Here is a 23,726-nt window from a genome sequence, read left to right on the forward strand (position 1 = left end):
AAAAATGATTTGGAACTGTCCCACCACATTCTACTTAGGGAGTAGTTGGAATGGTCCAATGGCATGCTGAGGAGAAGGGACAGCCATTGGAGTTGACAAAATCCACCACAGTAATCCTCAAGAATGAAATTTCTAAATGCTATAATCAGCAGTTGCTGAGTATTTGATTAAATACCCCCAGGCATTTGATTCCCAACCTACTTCAACCTACTTTCATTTAGCTTATCCCCCCAACCCCCGCTCTCCAACTGGCAAATAAGAAAAGTTCTACCAAGAACTCAAAGAAAAAAATGTGTATCTTTTTTAATTGTAGAAATGCTTGAACCTGCCATCCCACTGTGAACCAAATGGGCTGGGCTATCAAACTGTTAGTCAGCTTAATGCCCAGTTGGCGGCACTGGAAAAATGTAGGCAGGCAGCCTTATTGCCTTTTCTGTTCTTGAATGCCAAGTAGAATATGATAGAGGAGTTAAGGGAAAACAGAAGAGATGGATTGAAAAAGATCCAGAAGGATGACCAGAAAGCAAGTAAAAAATATTATTGAACCAAGGCACTGCATTCTACAATACTGACATCCCAGAATATTTCCCCATTGGAGATAATTATACTTCAATTAATTGCTACTTCCTCCCCCTAGAAATTCATATTTTACAAACCACCAAATTATCTGGTAGACAGTCATCATAAAATAGGTTTTACCTTCAAAGAAAATGGCCCTAACCCCTGTCTCAGAGGTAGCTGTATAACATATATTATGTGTATTTTAAACTTACAGGGTTAGCAATGTTGAACACTTTTTTATTTTCTGGCATTAAGGTTTGATCTCAGTGCCTTGAAGCTGGTTGCCTCTGCCACTCAGATTCAAGGTGTAGCTAGGAGTACAGGTATGAGCCACTTGTGTGCCCAGCTAAGCACTACGAAGAATACTCCCATTTTGGTCAATAAAGTATACCAAATGAAGAGGGTGAGATCTTAGGTTACCACACAGTGTATCCTCAAGTACCTAGAAGTTTACCTATGTCCAGCTTCTCCTTCATTTTATTATTATCTTCTCCGTCTTCTTGTTTTGGTCTTTTGTTGATCATGGGGCTTGAACTCAGGGCCTCGACATTGTCCCTGAGCTCTTCAGCTCAAGGCTAGTGCTCTGCTCTACCACTTTGAGCCATAGCACTTCCAGTTTTCTGGTGGTTAACTGGAGAGAAGAGTCTCACGGGAACTTTTCTGCCCAGGCTGGCTTCAAACTACCATCCTCAGATCTCAGCCTCCCAAGTAGTTAGGATTATGAGTGTGAGCCGCCGGCATCCATCTCTACTACTGACTTTTCTACTTCTTTATTTCTTTTCATACAGGCATTTCAATATTACAATAGCAAACACAAGAAAGCATGCCTAATCACAAAAATGCGTATTACTCCTTTTAACTATAGACCACTTGAAAGTGTATTATTTGTTTTTTAGTTGCTCATATTTAAGAATTCACATATCAGAAATGAAACTTTGGCAAGAATTTCAAGAAATGGTCTGTCTTTTCTCAAATAAGAATATAATTTATGTACGCACTGCCTTATGTATGAAACTGTAACCCTGTACATCACTTTAACAATAAAGAAATGAAAAATATATATAATTTATGTAATTTATATTTTACTTAAATTTCATATTATATTATAGTTTGTTAAGCTGCAAAGGATGGAATAAGAATAAAAATAATATTGTTTGTACATGGCAAGCTTATTAAGTAGCGCACCTTTAAGCATCTCAAATGGTCCATAATCTAGAGTGCACATGGGAGTTTATATTACAGACTTCTGTATCAAGATAATACTTGTAAACTTGTAAAGAAATAATGACAGAGCCAAAAGAAATTTCATGGGACATGATAAAAAATCTTACCTCATTCAATGGGGAATCCAAAATCTCACATTTTCCAGTTACTTTATTAATAATGCAGTAGTATTTAATCTAATAGGCATCTTTTTTTCACAAAACATTTTCTCTGGGTGTAATCATTCAGGATATTCACTAGGTGATCCAAGCTTATAATATAAATTATGGACAACTCTTGTTTTGGCCAGTCTGCAAGTTCAGGTTAAGGAAAACAATAAGAAGAAGAATTTTCTACTGCTCAATATAAAAGAAAAAAATTCTATATTAAAGCCATTATATTTGTTACCATGAACTTACTAGCATTTTATGTATTTTTTTTACTTTCTTATAATCAATTTCTGGTTGCACAAATGACTATAACTCAAATTATATCTACCTCTAGACAAAGCAAAGTAGTAACTTGGCAATTTCTTATTTTAAGGCCTAAATTATTTTCCTTAATCATCTAGTCTGTACAAATTCATTATAAAAATGACCAATTTACCACTTTGCTTCACCTGAGAAAGACGTTATACTACAGAACGTGGATCCCAGGATAGAACCATCAAGTGCTACCTGGGGAGAGATGAGCATGCAATAGTGTGAGCGTGAGTGACTTAAATTGCTTCCATTATTTTCTGCCTCATAAAACCATCCTATCCTCTCCACTATAGTGTGAAAAAAATATACATGTGGAAGCAAAATCTATTAACATGCATTTTCTACTTCTGAAAGTCAACTTCCAATGAATAAATCTCTTACCTTATGAAGAGATGAAAGAACATCAGCACCCTGCTCATAATAAGATGAAGACTGCAGAAAAGGATTGCTAGTTGACTTCCCATGTGATTTCTCCTCCCAACCTCAGAACACACCGGCTGCCTGCACGGAAAGAATGCTAAGCGATGCAGTAAAACAATGACTGTGCTATGTGTGGGTTTTCAAGTCTGAGAAATCTAGAGGAAACGGTAACACTATTACACAAGCAAGCATGTCACAAAATTATAGCATACATTATCTAGAGAAAAATGTACAGTTTAATTCAGGAAGGTCAGTGATAGGCTCCTATTTTTAAGTGAAATTGTGTCAATAAAGCTTTATTCTTAGAAACTGGAGAGTTACTGCATCTTTGACTATAGGTTTATGGAGAAGAGTATTTTTATATTGTGAGACATAAACATGCTACAAGGGAATCACTGAATCTGAATTATAGATGTCATGCATTGTGTATTGATGGTTCATTCCTATAATTCTTAGCTACTCAGGAAGGTAAGAACTAGAGGGTTGTGGGTTGAAGACAGCCTGGGCACAATAGTCTACAAGATTCCATCTCACAAAACAACAACAAGAAAAAAAAGGAAAAGAAAATCTAAGAAAAATAAGTAAGGTTCTTTCTTTCATTTTTGACAGTACTGGTGTTTGAACATATGGACTCATATTTACTAGATTCATACTCTATTCTTTTGAGCCACGCCCCACCCATTTTTATTTTTTTTCTTGTAATTATTTTTGAGGTAGGGTATCCTATTTATGTGTTGGCTAGTCTGGACAACAATTCTCACTGTTTACACTTCCCAGATAGTTGGTATGACAAGAGCATACTACCATGTTCAGCTACTACTTAACATGCTATCTCATGAAATTTTGTCTAAGATGTCCTCAAACCATGATCTTCTTGATTTCTATCTCTGAAGAAGCTGAGATTACAGGCATGAGCAACCTGCGTGGCCAAGTGAGATAATTTTATGTGCTCAAATTCTGATTAATATCCTCATTTATTTGTTTGTGGGGGGAAAAAACCCTCTAACTTTCTGAAAGTGTTGTTTCAGATTACACTTGTTTCCAATACAAATTTAGACACACAGGTTTGTGTGTCATATTTCTTCAAGCTTAGGAAGGAAAATCAATGCTCCAACTCACCACTGGAAGAATTTCACTGCCAAGCTTCCATGGTTCTATGAGATCCAATAATCCGTAGCTTAGTATTGATTTTTTTGCATGACACCTGTAGAAACAGCCTCTCCTTCCTTTCTAACAAAATACAGCAACAAAAACCATGTAATTTCTGAATGACTTAAGCATAGGCTATTAAGCACAACTTCATCCTGTAAGGAAATGTGTTCATATTGCTTTATTTTTCTGAGCCACTTAACAACTGCTTAAAGATAATGTGACCATCTAGTTTAAAAGATAATTTGAATGTAATTTCCTTGGGTTCTTTGCATATACCACAAATAGCAATAAATTGACAAAGAGTTAAAAAAAAACCTATCAAAGTTGAAATCTCAATATTGAAATACCACCAAAATCAAAACCCTTTTTGAATATGGAAAAAAAAACACAATCATGTTTTGAAAATGTGAAACTTTGTGAAACCCTGATGGGACTGGATTGGAGCAGATCAAATCCTAGGAGACGATGGGTTAGATTTGGGGGTATACTATATATACATCATGAAAAGTAATTTAAGTGCAAGCAAAACCCTCCAGCTCTCGCACTTTCCTTGACAAACATAAATGCCAAAACAACAAAAAAACACCACCTAAACTAAATAAGGATCAACCATTTAAGTCATGTTTCCATGATTTAAACCTGGAAAGCACAGAGATTCACCTTGGTCAGTGTCCCTCGGCATGGCGGAATCTATTTCCTGTAGCCATTCTGCAAGGAACAGAGAACCTACAGTGGATAATTACTGCTTCTTCATTGACTTCAATAGAATCTGCAAAACAAAAATACAGTGTTACAAGAAAAATTCACTTTATGTGTCCTTTACTCAGTAAAGTTCACCAGGAGGGAGGCCCCAGGAGGCATGCTTCTCATGATGGTACAGGCCACGTGCTTAAAAATGACAGGACCCAGCTGCACTCCAACAGAGAGAAACCTGCAAGAACAGCTTCCCTGCCACAGACACTCACACTCACATTAAAACCTTGATCTGATTGTCCCCTGAGTAGCCTTTGCAACCACCGAGTGCTACTCCCTTTCAAGTTGCTTATCAGTTTTGCTGTTCTTCACATTCCTGTTGATTTGGGCTCCCATTGGAGTGCATTCTGACCATTCATTGGACCAGTAGGCACTGGGTTTTATAACTAAAGACTTGGGTCAGTCCAAACTCCAGTTCTCAAGGAAGAAGTTCCATTGTTTATCAGGCCATGTCTACACTGGCTGAGCAAAGCGCTCTGTTCAGAAGGAGAAGCGCCTTTGGCAGCTAGAGTGCACATAGCTGACCCATGGACGTGTGGGTGTAGCTTCTTCACCTAATTGCCCATTTTCATTGAAATCACTAAGCACTGCATGAAAATGACCCAATGTGACAGAAAAGCATGAGGGGATGGTTCCTTTAGTTTATTTATTTATTGAGTATGCAATTCAAAGGTGACTCCCCTGGGCTGAGATGATAGGTATAGTTAATATAATAACTGATTACTCCAAATTCTGTTTATGCTCAGTCATTCTTTCTAAACAATGTAGTGGTGGTACCATAACTAGCAGAAAATTCCAGCTTACAACTCTAATCTTGCAATGATGGAGAAAAGTGATTATCATTCACATAGTTGAAATGATTATTTCAATCTATTCAAATAATTGAAAAGATTATTTCAATCTCCAAAAAGAAAAAAATGGTCAAATGGTAATCGATATTTTTGGGGCAATATTTACATTCTCCCAACTTACATGGTCAAGATTTAGTACTGGCCATGGGCCAGTTCTATCCTCATGGTCCCAAATCATCCTGAACAGAGATACATTTTCAACCAATTTTTAGAATAAAAAGAGGTTTCGCAGAAATGTTCTAATAGCTATGAAATTACAGGCTTTCCCTTCCATCTACCCAAACATACTCTACCCAGTAAAATAATAGATACTATACTAATCACCTTTGGAATTTTGCCAGTCTTTCCCATCAGTGAGTTGGCAGAGTAGGCCCAATCTGCTTGGAAGGAATAAAACGTGTATGTGTGTGTAAAGCGTGTGTGTGTGTGTGTGTGTGTGTATGTATTTGTGTGTGTGCTGGCACTGAGGCTTAAACTCAGGACTTGGGTGCTATTCCTTAGCTGTTTTGCTCAAGGCTGGTGCTCTACCACTTGAACTGCAGCTTCACTTCTGGCTTTTTGCTGATTAGAGATAAGTATCTAATGGACTTCCTATTTGAGCTGGCTTTGAACCTCAGTGGTCAGATCTCTGGCTGCTAAGTGTTAGGAATGATAGACATGAACCACAAACCACAGGTCCAGTGAGATTCTTTGAAGAAAGTACAAGCAATGACTTAAGTGTGTGGAAATTTAGCTTGACTGTAGTCTTGGAGATACACTACCAGTATCATCCCAAGAGAAATTGATGAGGTCAAATCTACATTCCAGCTTCCTTCATCACTTGGACTTTGGCAGGCAGGTAGCTCATATTTTCCAATATTTTGAGCTTCACCTGTCCAAGATAAGTTTTTAGTTTCTCTGCCTCAGTTTGATAATTGTGCAATTTACATATTTAATCTCCCCATGTTGGGAATGATTCCAACTTCAGACTATGCCATGGCAACACATTAGTCAGTCACTTTGTAAATTACCACTCAAATAGTAATTCCAAAGAATTCTAGATGACCCTAGACATGCCTTATTTACCAAAGCTGATCAAAGGTGGGTCTCACCTTTCCTCTTCTTTTCCTATGTGAAAGCCCTCAGAGACATCTAAATTAATAAAAAACCACTGTCAATATCTTTGCCGCACATATTTTAATCCCCCAAAGATACAAAGGATGAAAATGAGCATGAAGACATGGTGAGGTGATAGCCAACACCCTTTTGTTACTTAACTATGTGCTAGGTACTCTTCCACATCTTTGTAACCTGTGAACTCATTGAACCCCACATCAATACTTGAAGGCAGATACTGTAACCTTGATTTTGCAGACAAAGAAATGGAACCACAGAGATAGCAAGTCATTTTTCTTGGATCACATGGCTTATACGTGGGAGATGGGATTTGAACATAGGCAGTCTGGCTCACTTCCATCTCTCTATTCTTCAAAGCCACAATTCATGGAGATTTAAATGAGAAAAGAAATGGCTTCTTTACCCAGGCTTTCTTTCTGATTGAACTCAATATGACTGGACTGAAACTTCATGAATTGTACTGGCCACTAGGCTTATTTATGGTTCTCACTCACAAGCATTTCTGTTCATATTGGAGCAGCATCTTCTGCTTCCAGAATGAGTTAGATACTTTTGGAAGCAAAATACGTTCTCCCAACCATCATTTCAAGGGACCACTTATACTTTTTTTTTTTTTTTTTTGGCCAGTCCTGGGCCTTGGACTCAGGGCCTAAGCACTGTCCCTGGCTTCTTCCCGCTCAAGGCTAGAACTCTGCCACTTGAGCCACAGCGCCGCTTCTGGCCGTTTTCTGTATATGTGGTGCTGGGGAATCGAACCTAGGGCCTCGTGTATCCGAGGCAGGCACTCTTGCCACTAGGCTATATCCCCAGCCCCCCACTTATACTTTTAAGACATAAACTTTAAGATGCTCATGAATGTAGAAAATAACAAAGAAAACAACTGCAAGAATAAAAATGAACAAAGAGAACCTGTGAAAATAGCTGCATCCAAATGCAGACTTACAGAATCAGATCTCCCGAACTCAAATATGGATGCCATCTGAAAATTGGACAGTCTTTGATTTCCCTATGACTTAGCTAATTTCCTAATGTATAAACTGTAAATTAAAAATGGTTCGAAATTCATTCATCCACCCAAAATGTTTAAACCAGTGCAGCCACAGGGCAAGCACTTGATAAATACCCTCACAACTAAAACTGTTATTTTGGCGTGAAAGTTAATACAGCCTTTAGAAAAACCATTTCTGGTTACAGGAAATACTTTCAGCACAAGGTGCTTGGGTTTAAAAATCTTACTATCACATGTATTCACACATGACTTTATTCCTCTTTATCTTGTAAGAACACAGACAAATTTTAGATTATGACAATATCTTAGAAGTTATTAGAGCTTATGATATTGGCAGATACTCATTTATAAGCTATATGTTTTTTCCTGTCTGGAAAGGTTTAAGTAACATAGAAAGTTTGCTGGCTTGATTTTCTCTTTTTTTTTTCTGTCACAGGGACAGAGTGTTACGCAAGTCCAAGTGACCTGAATAGCGATGATGCAATTTCTACCATTGTGCAGTTCAGTGCGTAGGAAAACTGCCAGAGCCATCCAGGTGTCTATGTCTCTCCTTGCCCCTTTTCCGTGCTTACACTTATGCTTACAACTCAACTCTTTGAGGTCACATGGATGATTTACCAATGGTACTTAGGAACCTAAATTAGGAATTTCCATCTTAAAGGGTGAGTACACAAGTTTTAGGAGAAAATGCATGGCTGGATGATCATCTCCATGAAGCTGTTGGTAAATGATATACAAAGAAAATGGATTGAAATGGTTTCCCTTCTGATTCTAATATGGGCATTGTGCACAGAGAACATAGAAAAGCCTAGCAGCCCAATAGGAAAAGCACAGGGAAGCTACCCTAGGCCAGTCCTTCTGGATACTCTATGTGGCCTTCTGGGGACTTGGTGCTATGGGCAGGGTGACTTTTTCCTTTTCCTTGAGGAGCTTACAGTGAGAGGACACTCTTCCTTTTCTAGTATCTCATAGTCCCAGATTTTCTGGCATTCTTTAGGAAAAGGAAATCTTGGTGTATCAAGTAGCTCTTGGTCCATAATTAAAGTGTTGAATAAAGGGATTAGTGTATGGATGCATTTAGGATGAAGAGAATAGAAAGAGAAACGGTAGCCAGAGCACCCAGAATCTCCATTCTAATTCCAACTACTTCTGCACAAATCTCACCTCTGTTCATCCAATCTCTCCTCTAATAGAAGGGTTTCATGAACTCCTGAGAGAGGAATCTCATCCTGCAAATGAGGTTGTAAACAATCCTCAGCCTATATGGGTCTCTAGATGAGGACAGTATACTCCTGAGAAAGCCAATCGCCTATGTTTCAACTGAGGAGCAGTTCTATGGTGAGACACATGGAAAGTAAGTGGTTGGAATGTTAGAGGGGGAAAATGATTAAATTTGCTGATACTAATCCAAAATGAGAAGGAAAATGGAAAGGCCCCGAAAGACACTGGCAACTTCAACTAGCAAGAGATATCAACGTTCTCAATCGACAGAGGCATTATCTACAGAGACATGAGTGGAAGGTAGAAGAGATGCTTCATTGGGCATTGGGCAACCAAGAGGATGTGGGGAGCCAGATCAGGGAAGGATGCCAAGCAAAGGCAAGCTTCCTTCTTGAGAAGCTGAGCTTCTGAAGCAAAGAAGTAGACTCATCAGTGGCTGTGTGAGAAAGTTAGCTGTGGTGCTGGCTTTCCCAGCATCACACAGATCTCATAGTCAGAAACACAGAGCCAGGCACAGTATCGCCTTCATGAATCTCCCCAACACACATTTCTACCTACGACACTGTTGTGGCTACTTCAACTCCATTCCTCTTGGATCCTGTTCTCCCATCACAAATTCCCAAATGTGTTTTTAGATCTTTCCCACCAAAATACACAAATTTTTGTTGGGCACCAGTGGCTCAAGCCTAGAATCCTATGTACTTAGGAGGCTGAGATCTCAAAATGGTGATTCAAAGCCAAGCCAGACAGGCCAGTTTGTGAGACTCATAGCTCCAATTAAACAACAAAAAACCATATGAGAGGTGTGGCTCAAGAGGCAGTGTGCTATCCTTGAGCAGGAAACAAACAAAAAACAAACAAACAAACAAACTCAGGGACAATGTCAAGGTCTTGAGTTCAAGCTCTAGGCCTGGAACACACATATAAAAACAATACAGTTCTTACTTAGCTGGGGATGTTTCATTGTCTCTTACTGCTTCCCATTTTGAATTCACTGACATTTATAAAAGCATCTTTTAACCCAAGTTGCTTAAAAATATTCTACTGATTCTTTATCATATAGAGATTATAACTAATAATCTCTAAACACCAAATGGAAAATTTGTTTTGATGGGGGAAAACCAGAGAGAAAATCCATTCTACCCAGCATACCTCACTGTGGAGGCACAGACCTACTGTCATTTCCCATCAATCCTTGTTGATGACTCTGCTTACAAATGCAATGTAGTTGATTTCATTCTTGACAAAATAAATATGAATTAATTCTGATCATAAATTTTAATGAGACAGCACTTTAGAGGATCTTAGACATTCCAAATGCAAAACTTACCTTTTTTGTGGAGAAACTAGAAATTCATTTCTTCAGAAACCTTGATTGTTTCACTACTGCTATTTTTTTTAACATAATGAAACCATTTGCATACCCAGCAAGGTCAGAGGGAAGGGATCTAGGAAGTCAAATTTCAGGTATCCCCACCTCCAACAACAGTGTTACATGTTTCTCATTCTGTTCACAAGTTTTGTGGGGTTGTTTTTTTTTCTGTAGAATTGCAAGTCACATAGCATGACACCAAGCTTGATCTTCAAATTGTTCCTGATTGTTCAAAATTACACTCATCCCAGAATGTTGACAGGATTCCTTTCAATATTTTTCTCTGTTGGTTTATTAAGTGCTAGTGTCGTTCTTAAAGAATGATGGTTTCTGAGGCCACTCATTCAATTCTTTGAAGACTGATAGCACATTAAAAATTCTTTCTCCCAATCTTCTCCTATTCTTTCTATTCCCAGTATACTCAACATGTCAGAAATAATTATAAGTAGCTTAATACATACAGGAGACATCTCTTTTTAATATTCTAGAACAGGGGAGGACAGGATTGCTTTGTTGGTAGCGTTATATGAGCTGGAAATTTGCATTTTGCAACAGTGATATCTCATGAAAAAGGAGAGGCCTGCTCCAGTGTTTTAGAGTTCTCTAGCATCTCGTGACCTCTCTGGTACTATTCATTCCTTTTAGGTAATTATTAATAGCACTGGCGTGGCTTTGTCAGAGGTGGCCCTTACCTTCTCATGACACTCTTCTTCCTCCCCCCACCCCCCTCACTTTATTGAGATTAAGTAACTACATAAATTTCACAGTATACAGTTTTACCTTCCCAATGATGGACATCGTCATTCTAATCTACAAAGCTTATGAACTCTATGAACATTAACCATAAAACAATTTCTTCCAGGTCAGATGATATGGACATTTCTTTCCTTTTGCTTAGTATTATCTGTTCCCTATTTTTCTCTCATTTCTTCCCTCTCCCCATCACTCTTGAATTGCTTAGTTTGGTTTCATCAATGTCCATTGCAGCTGTTAGGCCCCCTCTACTGCATTTTTTTTCACCCACTTTCCACTCATTCTGTGCCCTCCTCCCATCTCCTGTCACTTTTCATATGAGCATGTTCAAGGTAGTGACTTTACTATGTCATTTGTTAATATCTGGACAGCTTGTTTAAAAACAGGTTCTGATTAGAATGAAACAAAACCAAACCAAATGTAGGAGGTGATCAAAAAGCCTGGTACTCAGAGTGCTCTCGTATTTTATATTCTCTGGGAAGAATGGGCACTGCCTGTTCATTTCATCAAACAAAGGCAGAAAACCTGTTTTGTATCCAAAGTAAATGGAAAATGCCTCTTCCCATATTTCCTTTCAAAGCTTTACTATTCTCATATATGCTAAAATGCGATTACAAAAGGGCCCCATTCTATCATAGTCTTGTTTGTATGGTAGGATAAATAAAGTGACTTCTCTATCTCGTGATGCATTCTATGAATCTCTGTACAGGTGAATGGAAAGCAAAGCAATACTGGAGACAATATCCCCTTTCATCAATGATCAGGATTACAACGAGGTTTCTGAGTTTTTCATGTGTTGATTGATACTACCTCTTCTGACAAGCTTGAGGCAGGCAAAGAAAAACCCAAACTTGACAGAGGAGCTCACAAAGCTGGCTGAAATCCCCTGACACAAATTCTGAGAGACGAGTTTCTGAGATGGTTGTAGCTTGATGGAAAAAGTTCTTGACTTGAGCAGATGAAATTGTGTTTCTTCTCTGCCACTTATTAGCTGTGTAGCTGTGAGCGAGCCCCTTTCGTGCCCTGAGACTTACTTTATAGGATGCTGGTAACAATACCTTGTGGAGCTTATATAACAAGTCAGAACAAGCATCATGCAGATCCTCGACATTGTATAAAAAAAGACCTATGGCTAGCATGAGCAAGTAATTCAGGACTGTAGACACCAAGCGGCAATCTAGAGGACTTCTGTATAATGTAACCATATTTATTCAACACTGGGGACAGGACATTTTTTCTAAAGAAATATAATCATGTGTAAAATATAATCTTGTGTATATATCACCTACATTAGTCATCTATCTAGCTGACTAATTTTCAAGAGTAAGGTAATAAAACACTCAAAACTACATACCCAGTTGACATAAACAAACACCTTTTTATAATTAAGAGGTATTTATGCCATCTCAAGGTCATGAGAGTATGATGATCAGGATCTAATTGACTAGAGAAATGGATGGAGTCCAAATGATTCCCTCACAGAACTGGAAACAAAGTTTTTAAATTAAATCCATGCCCTCCATTTTAAGACCTTCACATATCTACAAATAAATAAACAGCATGACCTCAATAACTTTAAGTTATCTGACCTGAACTTTTCAGTGATTTATATTCTCTCTAGATGGATGTCAACCTCAGCACAGATTTCTACATTGTAGTTTATCACTAAACAAGATCCGGGAATATAATGGCTTTGGGTTGCTAGTCAAGGATGGAGTTCTACATGTCTGGCCTGATGTAACAGGAACTCACCACAGGGATGGGACACAGAGGAGAAATAAGCTGTGTACTGACCAATGGACACACTGTCAAAAAGATGAAGTGAATTAGCAGCTGGGCAGGACTTGGTAAATTATACATCATTAGATACGTGTAAGGGATTATTATTGTTACCATTAACATTCTTATTCAGTTTCCAATGGATAAATTATAAACAGCTGGGAAGAAAGGGCTCTTTTTCAAAAGATGATACATTTACTGCTCTGTCACCCAATTCTTGCTCTCTCAGCTTATCTCTTAGCCAGCATGACTGACACACATAGTCTATCCTTATTTTCCTCTGTTTTTATCATAGTTTGACACCGTTGAAATAGATGGGAAGGTATTGCAGAGAATAAGGCTGCAAGTGAATTCTAAAAATTTAAAAATAGCTGTCTCTGAATAGTGAGGTATAAAGGCATCTGCACACAGGAGGCTTAGAGATGTTCTTTGTTAATATAGCTAAAAGCATGTAGCAATTACTGTAAGGATGGTAGACTATTCTGGAAGCTCAGTGTGTTCACACTCCCTTTCCTAGGATGCTGTTGTTACAAAAGGCAGATCCATGTCAGGATAATCTCTGCTTCTGAACTTGGCCATCTGATTTGTCTCCTTGAAAGAAATGAATCTGTGCATGTGTGTGTATATGCATCTGTGAGCCTGGGCCCTTATGGTGGTCTAACTATGAGTACAACACAGTCATTTAAAAAAAAATCATGGTAGCTAAACACTGGTAGCAGCTCTCACCTGTTAGCTTAGCTATTGAGATCCAGCCAACCTGTGTAGAAAAGTCTGTGAAGCTGCAGCTCTAAAATAACCAGAAATAGGCCAGACTGGCAGTGTGGTTCACATGATAGTGTACCAGCCAAACAAAGCAAGCGGAGCCAGCACAAAGCCCTAAGTTCAAACTCCAGTATAAGAAAAAAAAAATTGAAAATCATCATGAAAAGTAATGATACATTTACCAGAGTATTGTAAAACTCTACAGTGCCATTGAGATTCATTTGTGAATCACTTAAAAGGAAAATTACATTAACAAAAAAGCAGATACCCATTTCTCCACTATGGGAGGAAGGACTTTTTTAAAATGCCTTTACTTAACTAATACAGATATGTTTAGAATATTGTTCTAAGTAAAGCACACTCCATAGTGCTCAAGTGGGGAGGAGAAACTATAAAATGGTTATATCAAAAGTAGTATTTGTAAGTAGAAAGGAAATGTTTTCTATTTGCTAGCCTAGACTGACTAAGTACCTTACATACAGTGCAAAAGCAACTTGTACCATTGAGTAGTCTATGGTCACATTTAGTGTCTTAAGACATACACACAGCCAAATATATGTATGAGAAATGTGCGAAAACTTGAAAATCAACCTGTTAATGGTGTTCTATCCAGAAAGAAAGTATGATTGGAGGGGGAGGGGCAGAAGCTGGGGGAGGGGCAATCCTTTTTTTTTTCTCTTTTAAGAAAATCTCTTGTGGGGATTGAACTCTGGGCCTGGGTGCTGTCCTTGAGTTCTTCAGCTCAAGGCTAGTGCTCTACCAGCTGAGCCACAGTGCCACTTCCAGTTTTCTGGTGATTAATTAGAGACTTTCTTGCCTGGGCTAGCTTTGAATCATGATCCTCAGATCTCAGCCTTCTGAGTAGCTAGTACAGGCATGAGCCACTGGTGCTCAGCTTTCTTTTTTATTCTTTAAATGTCATTATTGATACTACTATTTTTATACTTAATTTTTAAAGGAATGAAAGTGCTGTCAGCCATAGCAGTTGTTCACATGGAATGGTGAGTGCAATAGAACTCTATAATTAAGCCCACTGTTACCTGTGTTGATCACACAGCTCTGTAAAGTAAAATTAATTAATTATTTTTTTCCCTGGTAGAGCTAGCACCTCTCCTGGCATATGTTCACTTAGCATTCGCAAGTACTTTCAAAGCTTCATCCGGGACACATTGCTCATGCAAGCCTCAAGTGTCTAAGAAACAGAAACTATCAATAAATCTCTGTCACACTCACAACAAACAAGACTGTCCTTTAAAGAAAAAACTGGAGAAATTAAAGCACTAGAGATAAAAACTGTGCCCTACTTATTAAAAACGTATCCATTCCAATAGTTTAAAAAATTCCTTAATGGCTCATCAACTTTTTCTTATCTGTAAGTAATTTACATATTTGTTTCTGATACAACGTTCAACTTTACTAAGAAGACTAGATGTATAAGCATTTGCTTTTATTTTCCTAACTGTAAAATAAAAATAATGACAAATACCTTACTAATGGAAACAATAAGTTCAAAGGGAATTGGCAAAGAAAAATCCAGAGAACCAAACTCAGGTTGTGGCCTGTCTTATCAATAAAGTTTTATTGGTACACCCTCTCACTCAACTTGTTTATGTCTCTTCTCTGGTTGCTTTGGCACTACAACAGAACAGTTGAGTATTCACAACAGAAACCATAATCCCGAGAGCTAAAAATATTCACTAACTGGCTCGGTAGAGAATAAGGTTGCCAAACTCCAATACTTTAATAAAAATTGGGCAGGGTCCTGGATAAAATGAAATGACCATATGTGTCTGTTTTCCATTTTGTTGTGTTCTTTTTAGGAATCCTATTTTAAGAAGAATTTCTAACAGCGATTTCTTCAAACATATGTGTTGGTTCCTTCTCTGATGCTAGGAGAAAGAATGAATAAATAGTGCTATAAAACATAGGCAAAAAGAATAGAACATTGCTTCACAAGCAATGTTTTAAAATCTGAACCCTGCCATTCATTTACATTCATGTTGATGGAAGACATGGGTAAGGGATATTAAGAAGTTGAATGATTATGTGTGTGGTTGGTCTTATTTAAAGACTCTGGAGGTGTTTATAATATTGTTATATGTCCTAGTTTTATTCAGAAACAAATCAGGAACCTGTCAAATTAAAATTTCTTAAGCTAAATTTTTGCAAAAACATTTGTATGGATGGAGCAACTTAGCCTACTGCCAAAGATGCTCCAGTTTAATTCTGCCTGGCAAGTTGGTTGGGTTTGTTTGGCATTTCATTAACAACAAAAAAAATAATAAACTTCACTTTTTCTCCTGAGAAAATAGCATTGTGGCATTTGGGGGATATCAACACTGCATGTGCTGCTTCTTGGTTTGAAGAAGAAGAAGATATTTTTCAAATAAAGATAAAGAAAGCTTTTACAAAGATTTCCTCTGGCTCGGTATGTAGTAACCCTGCAAAACCCATGTCTCAGGTTTGTAACTGAAAATAGAGACATAAAATATACATTTAGATGTGTAACATATGCAAACACACATAGGATTATATATAAGTAATATATACAGAGGGTATATATATATGTGTATGTGGAGAGAGAGAGTGGGGAGAGAGACAGAAACAGAAACAGAGACAGAGAGGAATGAGTGGATCATGGAATGGAGGATATGAGAGTAACTGAAGGGGGTCATTCTGGCTAAAATACTGTATAGGAGTGTGTGAAATCTCTTTCTTTTTTTGTGCCAGTTCCTGGGGCTTGAACTCAAGGCCCAGGTGCTGTCCCTGAGCTTCTTTTGCTCAAAGTTAGTGCTCTACCACTTGAGCCACAGCTTTGCTTCTGGCTTTTTTTTTTTTTTGCCAATCCTGGGTCTTGGGACTCAGGAGCACTGTCCCTGGCTTCCTTTTGCTCAAGGCTAGCACTCTACCACTTCAACCACAGCGCCACTTCTGACCTTTCCTGTTTATGTGGTACTGAGGAATTGAACCCAGGGCTTCGTGCATGCTAGGCAAGCACTCTACCCCTAAGCCACATTCCCACCTTCCAGCTTTTTTGCCCCACTAGTTTATCAGAGATTAGAGTGTCATGAACTTTCTTGTCCCAGTTGCTTCATACTATGATCCTTAGGTCTCAGCCTCTTGAGTAACTAGGAGGATTACAGGCATGAACTACTGGCATCCAGTGATAAAAATCTCTTTGAACAATTAGCATACAACAGAAATAACTGCAATTCAGACAGGCATGTAAATTAGGTTCTGTCTGGGTGTGAGAATTAGTGGGAATGAAGAGGTCAAATGGAGAGGATAAAAGGATGAATATGGTCAAGATATTTTATGCACATGTAGGAAATGGAACAATGAAACTTGCTGAGACTGGTCTGGGAAAGGGGTTGTGGGGTTCAGGGAGACTGGTGGAGGGAGTGAAGCTCTGATTGAGGTACACTGTATGCATATATGGGCATGTCAAGTGAAGGGTGGGGTTGGGGACCAGACACAAAAATATTAGGTCCTTGGAGAAGGTGAAACACTTGCAGTTGACTGAAGGAGGCCCAGGAGATATCCATGAGAGAGTGAGACGTGATTCGGAGATGATATAGACAATGTAGATGCCAAGTAATGCAAAAGTTTGTGTGTATGATGATGGGGAGCAACAAAAAAGACAGCAAGTGACTGTTTACAGACAAAACCAGAGAGGAAGAAGAAGTAGGAAACTGGAGGTAGACCATCAGTTGGAGCTACCTTTTCTTTTATCTGGAAGGAAGATAAACACCAGAAGATTTCATGCTATGACAAAACAAGATGGCATAGAATGAGAAGCCAGGGGAATCAGGGGGAGGATGTTTTGTCCATGTTGGGTTGGATGTTGAGTTGCACAATGTGACAGACAGGGAATATTTTAGCAGAATATTTTAGACTGGATTGTACAAAAGGGACTTGAGCTACATATAAAATTTCTAGGTAAAGTACACATAAAAGTACACACCAAGGGAGCTTTCTTTTTAAATGAGGCAAGGATGGCAGAGATCAGAAATGAAGGTGAAGAGAGACCCAGAGAGGGAACAGGACCATCAGGGCAGGAGAGCTATGAGCCTGTATTTGAACTAGTGGTCATTTATGCCCAAGTGCTAGCCTAGACCAAGCCCAACCAGAAGCGTCCCTTTCCCCTTCCCTTGGTCCATTCTGTTTCCTGCCACTTTCACAGTTGAGAAACTTCCTGTGATTTACTGTTAAGTTCTGGCATGGCAGCCTCTTTAAGTAAGTAAAATGTGAACTAAGAGGAAGTCAGATTCATTACTTTTACTGTTAAATCTCTTAGAGAAATCAGAAAAAGGTGATGCATGTCTTCAGGACTCACTATCATGTAAAAATCTCTTGTTTGACTCTGATTTAAGTTTCGCTACCATTCAGAGTACTTTGCACTTTATCATAATGCTTGTGCAACAGATGGCGACTACATGATAAGACACCCACCATGGTAAGAACTCAATTATTGCTGAATGGAGATTATACACATCTGGAAATCCCTACAGTTTACAGCCTTCTGCCCTGGGAACAGACAGTGCAGTCAAGTGTAAAGAGGAACATTTGAGTATGAATATGTTTTTCCTGGGTTTACTACCAGTCATGAGCCTTAAGTAAGCCCCATCTCTGAGGTTAGTCTTCATTATGACTATGAAATTAGCCATATCCTCATTTCCCCCTGATAGTTTCCTTTTCCAGAATTTCCACGTAAATGGGGGGGGGGGAACCACCATGATAAATAATCCAGTTATAAGTCTAAGGTTTAGGAAATTAAATCAATTATGTTTTGGAAAAATGGAAGCAAATACTGAGCAATTCTGAGGCCATTAAAATTACAGTAGAAAAATTAGGGTAGAAACATCCACTACGAATAATGAGAATAGATAGCTGTACGGGTAGCCTTATTTTATTTTATTTTTTGCTATGGAAAAGCTCCTTTGAATCACATAATATTTTCCTTTCAAAGGCCAATACTAAGGGTCTGATGACAAATCAAAGCAGGATTGTTCTAGCTTCAGTACACATGTCAGCATCTCCAAAAGCAACCTCCGAATGACAATTTCAAGAGACAAATGACTTGTTTCTCCTTCTACTCTATTCACTGGGAGAAATAACCACAGCCTGAGATTCAATCTGAGGCTTGTAATAGAGGATGTATGCACTGGGTTACCACACAGGCTGCAACTTCTTTCTGTAGTCTCCCCAGACAACGCTGAATAAAAATGACTTCAATGCATGCCTGAGTACAAGGGGTCAGGAAATTAAAAAGTGCTTTTTGCTTTGTGTAAATTTAATGAACACATACTTGTGATCCTGGAGATCAAACTGAATAAATTAAATCGCAAAGAAATACCCTCATTCCCTTTTTTCTTCATTCCAGAGGCAGAAGTAAAGGCATGACAATAAGGACATTAGTCCCTCTTTAACTTAGTTTGGCTCCATATGTAATTTCTTTAACAAAGAAACCAAATCTCCAAACAATTGTTGGTTCCCTTCTATCCTTTCCTGTTTCTGAATCCTTCTTCTGTGGTGTTGAGTTTTGTTGTCCTTGGATTTGGGGTTGTGTACTACTTGTTTCCTTCACTTCTACTAAATTCCCCCTCTTTTATTGTATTCAGAGCCTTCAGTCAAAACCTTCTGGATTCTCTTTATTCTGGTCCTCTGATGTCTGAAAGTTAAGATTTGCTTGCTTTTCTAAGGGACCCAGTCTTCATGAATAACTATGAATACTCAGTAGATGTGTGCAGAGTGTTTCCATGGACTCCATCACTTCTGGTTTCTCCTCACATGTCTATGTTTCTATTTTGTATTGTTAGCTTTCCTAATTTCACAAAACATATGGGACTTCAGTCCACTATCATATCAGCTCTTTGTCTCAGTCCTCTTAATTAATATCTTGGGCAATTTTGTTCTGTCTTATTGAGGCAATGGATTTGCCATATAGCTGGCCCAGGACTTACTATCTTTCTAGCTCTAGTTACAAATTTGTACTAACATACTCAGTTCTTTAATTCCTACACATTTTTTTCTTAACAAGTCATCTTAATGTTTTGATCATCCAACTCTACCTCCTTCATTTTTAAAATCTTTTCCAAAAGAGCCCTGTTGGTAATATCTTTAACATACCCATCCCCCTTCTCTTCCTTCCTTCCTTCCTTCCTTCCTTCCTTCCTTCCTTCCTTCCTTTCTTCTTTCCTTCCTTCTTTCCTTACTTCATTCATTCTTTTTTCCTTCCTGCCTCCCTTCCCTCCCTCCCTCCCTCTCTGCCTGCCTTCCTTTCTTCCTCCCTCCCTCCTTCCCTTCCTCCTTTCCTCCCTCCCTCCCTTCCTTCCTCCTTCCCTCCCTCCCTCCCTCTCTGCCTGCCTTCCTTTCTTCCTCCCTCCCTCCCTCCTTTCCTCCCTCCATCCCTCCCTCCTTCCCTTCCTCCTTCCCTCCCTCCCTTGCTCCCTTTCTCCCCTCCCTTCCCTCCTCCCCTCTCTTCCCTTCCTTTCCTCCCTCCCTCCCTCCCTCCCTCCCTCCCTCCCTCCCTTCCTTTCTTCCTTCCTTCCTTCCTTCCTTCCTTCCTTCCTTCCTTCCTTCCTTCCTTCCTTCCTCCTATCCTGCCCATTTCTAGCCTTCTATGGAAACTCTATTCTCCCTGCAAATATCTGAAAAGCAAAGACCCCCTCATCTGCAACTATTTTTTCTCTATTTCTTTTCCTTTGATGCCAGTCCTAGGGCTTGAACTCAGAACCTGGGCACCATTGCTGAGTTCTTTTGCTCAAGGCAAGTATTCTACCACTTGAGCCATTGCTCCACTTCTGACATTTGGGAGGTTAATCAAAATAAAAGTATCATGGACTTTCCTGCCTGGGATGGCTCTAAACCATGACCCTCAGATCGCAGATTCCTGAGTAGCTAGGATTACAGGCATGAACCATTGGAGCTGAGTTCTACCCATTTTCTTAATACTTAAAATTTTCCCAGGATATAAACATTTTATGTCTCCATGAGTTTGATAGTATTCCCTCCCTCCAAATGTATTGTATTTCCTTTATTAGATTTTTAAACCTAAAGAATGGGAATTATAGCTATAAACCAAACTAAAGGGGTCATATCCAATCAAAGTTTTTAATGTAGAAAATGGTAACAATAAAATAGAAAATGTTATTGAAAGCAAATTTCTTTTATGAGGACATAAATGAACAAATCATCTTGGTTGCCACATAGCTTGTCTCTATCTGCTCCCCAGTAGGTCTTGAAAATACTAAGCCTATTTCTTACCTTGCTTTCTGTCCTGTGGAGCTAATCCAACCACAGACTTGCCTTTGAAGTCAACTGGAACATCACGCATGGGAGAGCTCCAGAGTGCACACAAAAGCAAGAAAAGAAAACTGACATGTTATTCTTAACCAAAAGGGACTGGGCTATTTCCGAGTTTCTATACACACTTGGACATCCCACAGACTTCAAGAGCCTGCAGATGAAGTAGGAGAAGAGGGTGAAGTGAACAAAGACCTGGGAATGGGCAGCAGATAAAGCCACAATAGAATGAAAGTTTTTCAATTCTAAGTAAATCATTCTCATGAGTTCCTTTCCCCTTATCAAGTTACACAAATCACAAGTAGAAAATTCTTTAAGGCTCCAAAACTACTCCCTGAAAATGTCAAGCTCTTTTGCAAATGGCATCTACTCCTCATGTAAGGTACAAAAATAACCTGTAGACTCTCATTCAATTCCCTGTAACAAATATTTATCCAGAGACTTTACTGAATAGAAGTCATGCCTCCTTGAGTTGAGAGCACCATCAACATCTTCAAAAAGAAAGGCATAAAGAAGATCTCAGAGCAGGTAACCCTTCATGGCCACTTATAAAACATACTCTCAAATAGCATCTGTATGTAATATATCAACATGGGTGAAATAGAGATTACAGGTTTAAAATAGAATATTAACATGGTAGCATCACTCTAACTCCATACTCAGAAGCTTAAACTAATAACAGTTGGGGAAATAATCAAATTCATCTTCATTATTTTTGACTCCTCAAAGCAAATCTTACTGAAATAAAAGAACCAAAGGATTCACTAGTTAACAAGTAGGTCCCAATTATTTTGAGGCGAGTTTTCTTTACTGTTCTAAATCTCTAGGAAATAATTTTGCAAATGGCATATAGTAACAATACTTGTTGTGTAGCCCATGTGGGTATGTTTGATGCCTGACATGTGGGAAATACTCAAGAAATGTTAGTAATGGAATTGAATAAACCTCTTCATTTGCAAAAGAATCTGCATTCAAAGATACTATGATTTTTGGATGCTGGTATTGGGGTTTGGACCCGGGTCTGAGTTCAAGTTAGCTTTTTTACTCAAAGATCTATCAGTTTGAACCACAGCCCTACTTCTGGCTTTTTGGTTGTTAATTGGATATGAGAGTGACACAGAAATTGGATATTAGAGTCACATAGACTTTTCTTCCAAGTTGGCTTTGAACTAAAATAATCAGATATTATCCTCCTGGGTGATACTAAGCTACTCATAGCAAGGTCATAGCAAAGCTTCGATAGTGATCTAATTTAGTTTGATTCCAAACTAAATTACTAAATTACGTCCCTCCTGACACAAAGGTTGGGGGTTTTCTTTGAGGTTTCAACTAAAGAAGGGAAGGAGACAAGCTGAGAAGATACTCAAACACCACAACACAAAGATACCGACATTCTAATAACTGCCCCTCCCTTCAATGTGGAGCCCCAAATATTAGAATACTAGACTATGGAAAAAACACCAAGGCCTTCAAATCACAGAGATCTAAACTTCAATACAAAAAATGATTAAAATAAGGACCAGTCTGAATAGTCTAAAAAATTGAAACATACATCTGAGAATAAGGAACTCATTGATTACTGACAAGAAATAAATTCACCAGAGGTATAAGAAAATTGCTCTGTGCTCTTGGACATTGGTGGAGAGATATAACCTATATTTCTTGTTTAAATACTTCAAGATGAAGCCCAGTAAGAGGTATTCACCATTAAAAGCACCATTCTTTAAAATGTGTTTGCTGTATTATAGGGGTGAGGTCCTTGATGGGATAAACAATGGATAACAAAACTAAATTACTCTGAATGAATAAGTATATTAATTAAAATCATACAAAAGGGCTGTACAAAAGGGCTGAGCAATGTGAGGATGCCTTGTCTATCATTTATTTAATTCAGACATGTGGCATTCAATTTAAACATGAAGAAGATGTGGGACATTATGATTCTAACAAGTCAAAGTGAAATGGAGAGTAGATGAATTTGTAACTCAACAAAACTCAATCTTGTCACAAATATTTTCTTCCATACCTTCTGATTCACAAATTTAACCACATACCATATTTTCCAGTATATAATACATTAGCCTGTCAAGTTGATGCTGTTGTTTTTATTCCAACAGTGCGGTCTTTGTATTTTGGGAAAGAGGACAGAAATAATGTCCCTTGGTCACTACTTTTCATGTTACATCTAACCCAGTAGGAATTGGGGAAGTAGGGGAAAGAAAACTCACTGAAGAGTATCCAGTCATGCTTTGTATGGAGTATGAACTTCTATATCCTATGGAGTTCAAAGGTTCCTTCTGAAAAGGGGTATCAAATTGAAATTGACCTTGGAGTAGATGGCAGTGAAGGGGTTGGGGGAGCTCTTATTTGGGAGTCCCAAAGAGCATTCACAATCACAAGAAGGACTGTCCTGTCTTTGCTGTCATTGTCTACTTATACAGGTAGATGGTAAACCTCCCAAAGATGTGAGAACTGAGTCTTCATATCCTAGATATTGCCTCTACTTGCTCTCCAAGTGAATATCACAAAGCATCTTTCTGTCTGATTCTTCTCTAGATCTATCTGGTAAAACTCCTTTCACACAAGAGCCTCAGGAGAACCACTTGTTTGCTTCACCCTCTCTCCACTCCTAATCAAAGGAAACTGATCTTCTTCTTAGAGAATATCATATGCCATCCCCAGGGTATATACATTTTTGTTCCAATTCTTACACCTAAGTGGAGAAGGCAAAAGTAGCGAAGGCGCCATTCTCTACCTCTACAACCTACAGAATCTACAAGATGAAGGATGAGAATAAGTCATCATCAGGTTTTTGATTTTCAATATCTATGTAAGCAAAGCCATAGAAAACACTTAAGGCTTTTTTAAAATAAAATTCTACAGGAAAATTTGGGGTTGGGTAAACTTTAGCTATCCTGGAGATTAACATACTTGTAAAATTGTCTTTCCTTTATATCCTAAGCTTCTATGTTCAAGATAGAAAATAG

Source organism: Perognathus longimembris, chromosome 1, assembly GCF_023159225.1.
Source record: "Perognathus longimembris pacificus isolate PPM17 chromosome 1, ASM2315922v1, whole genome shotgun sequence".
NCBI classification, from domain to species: Eukaryota; Metazoa; Chordata; class Mammalia; order Rodentia; family Heteromyidae; genus Perognathus; species Perognathus longimembris.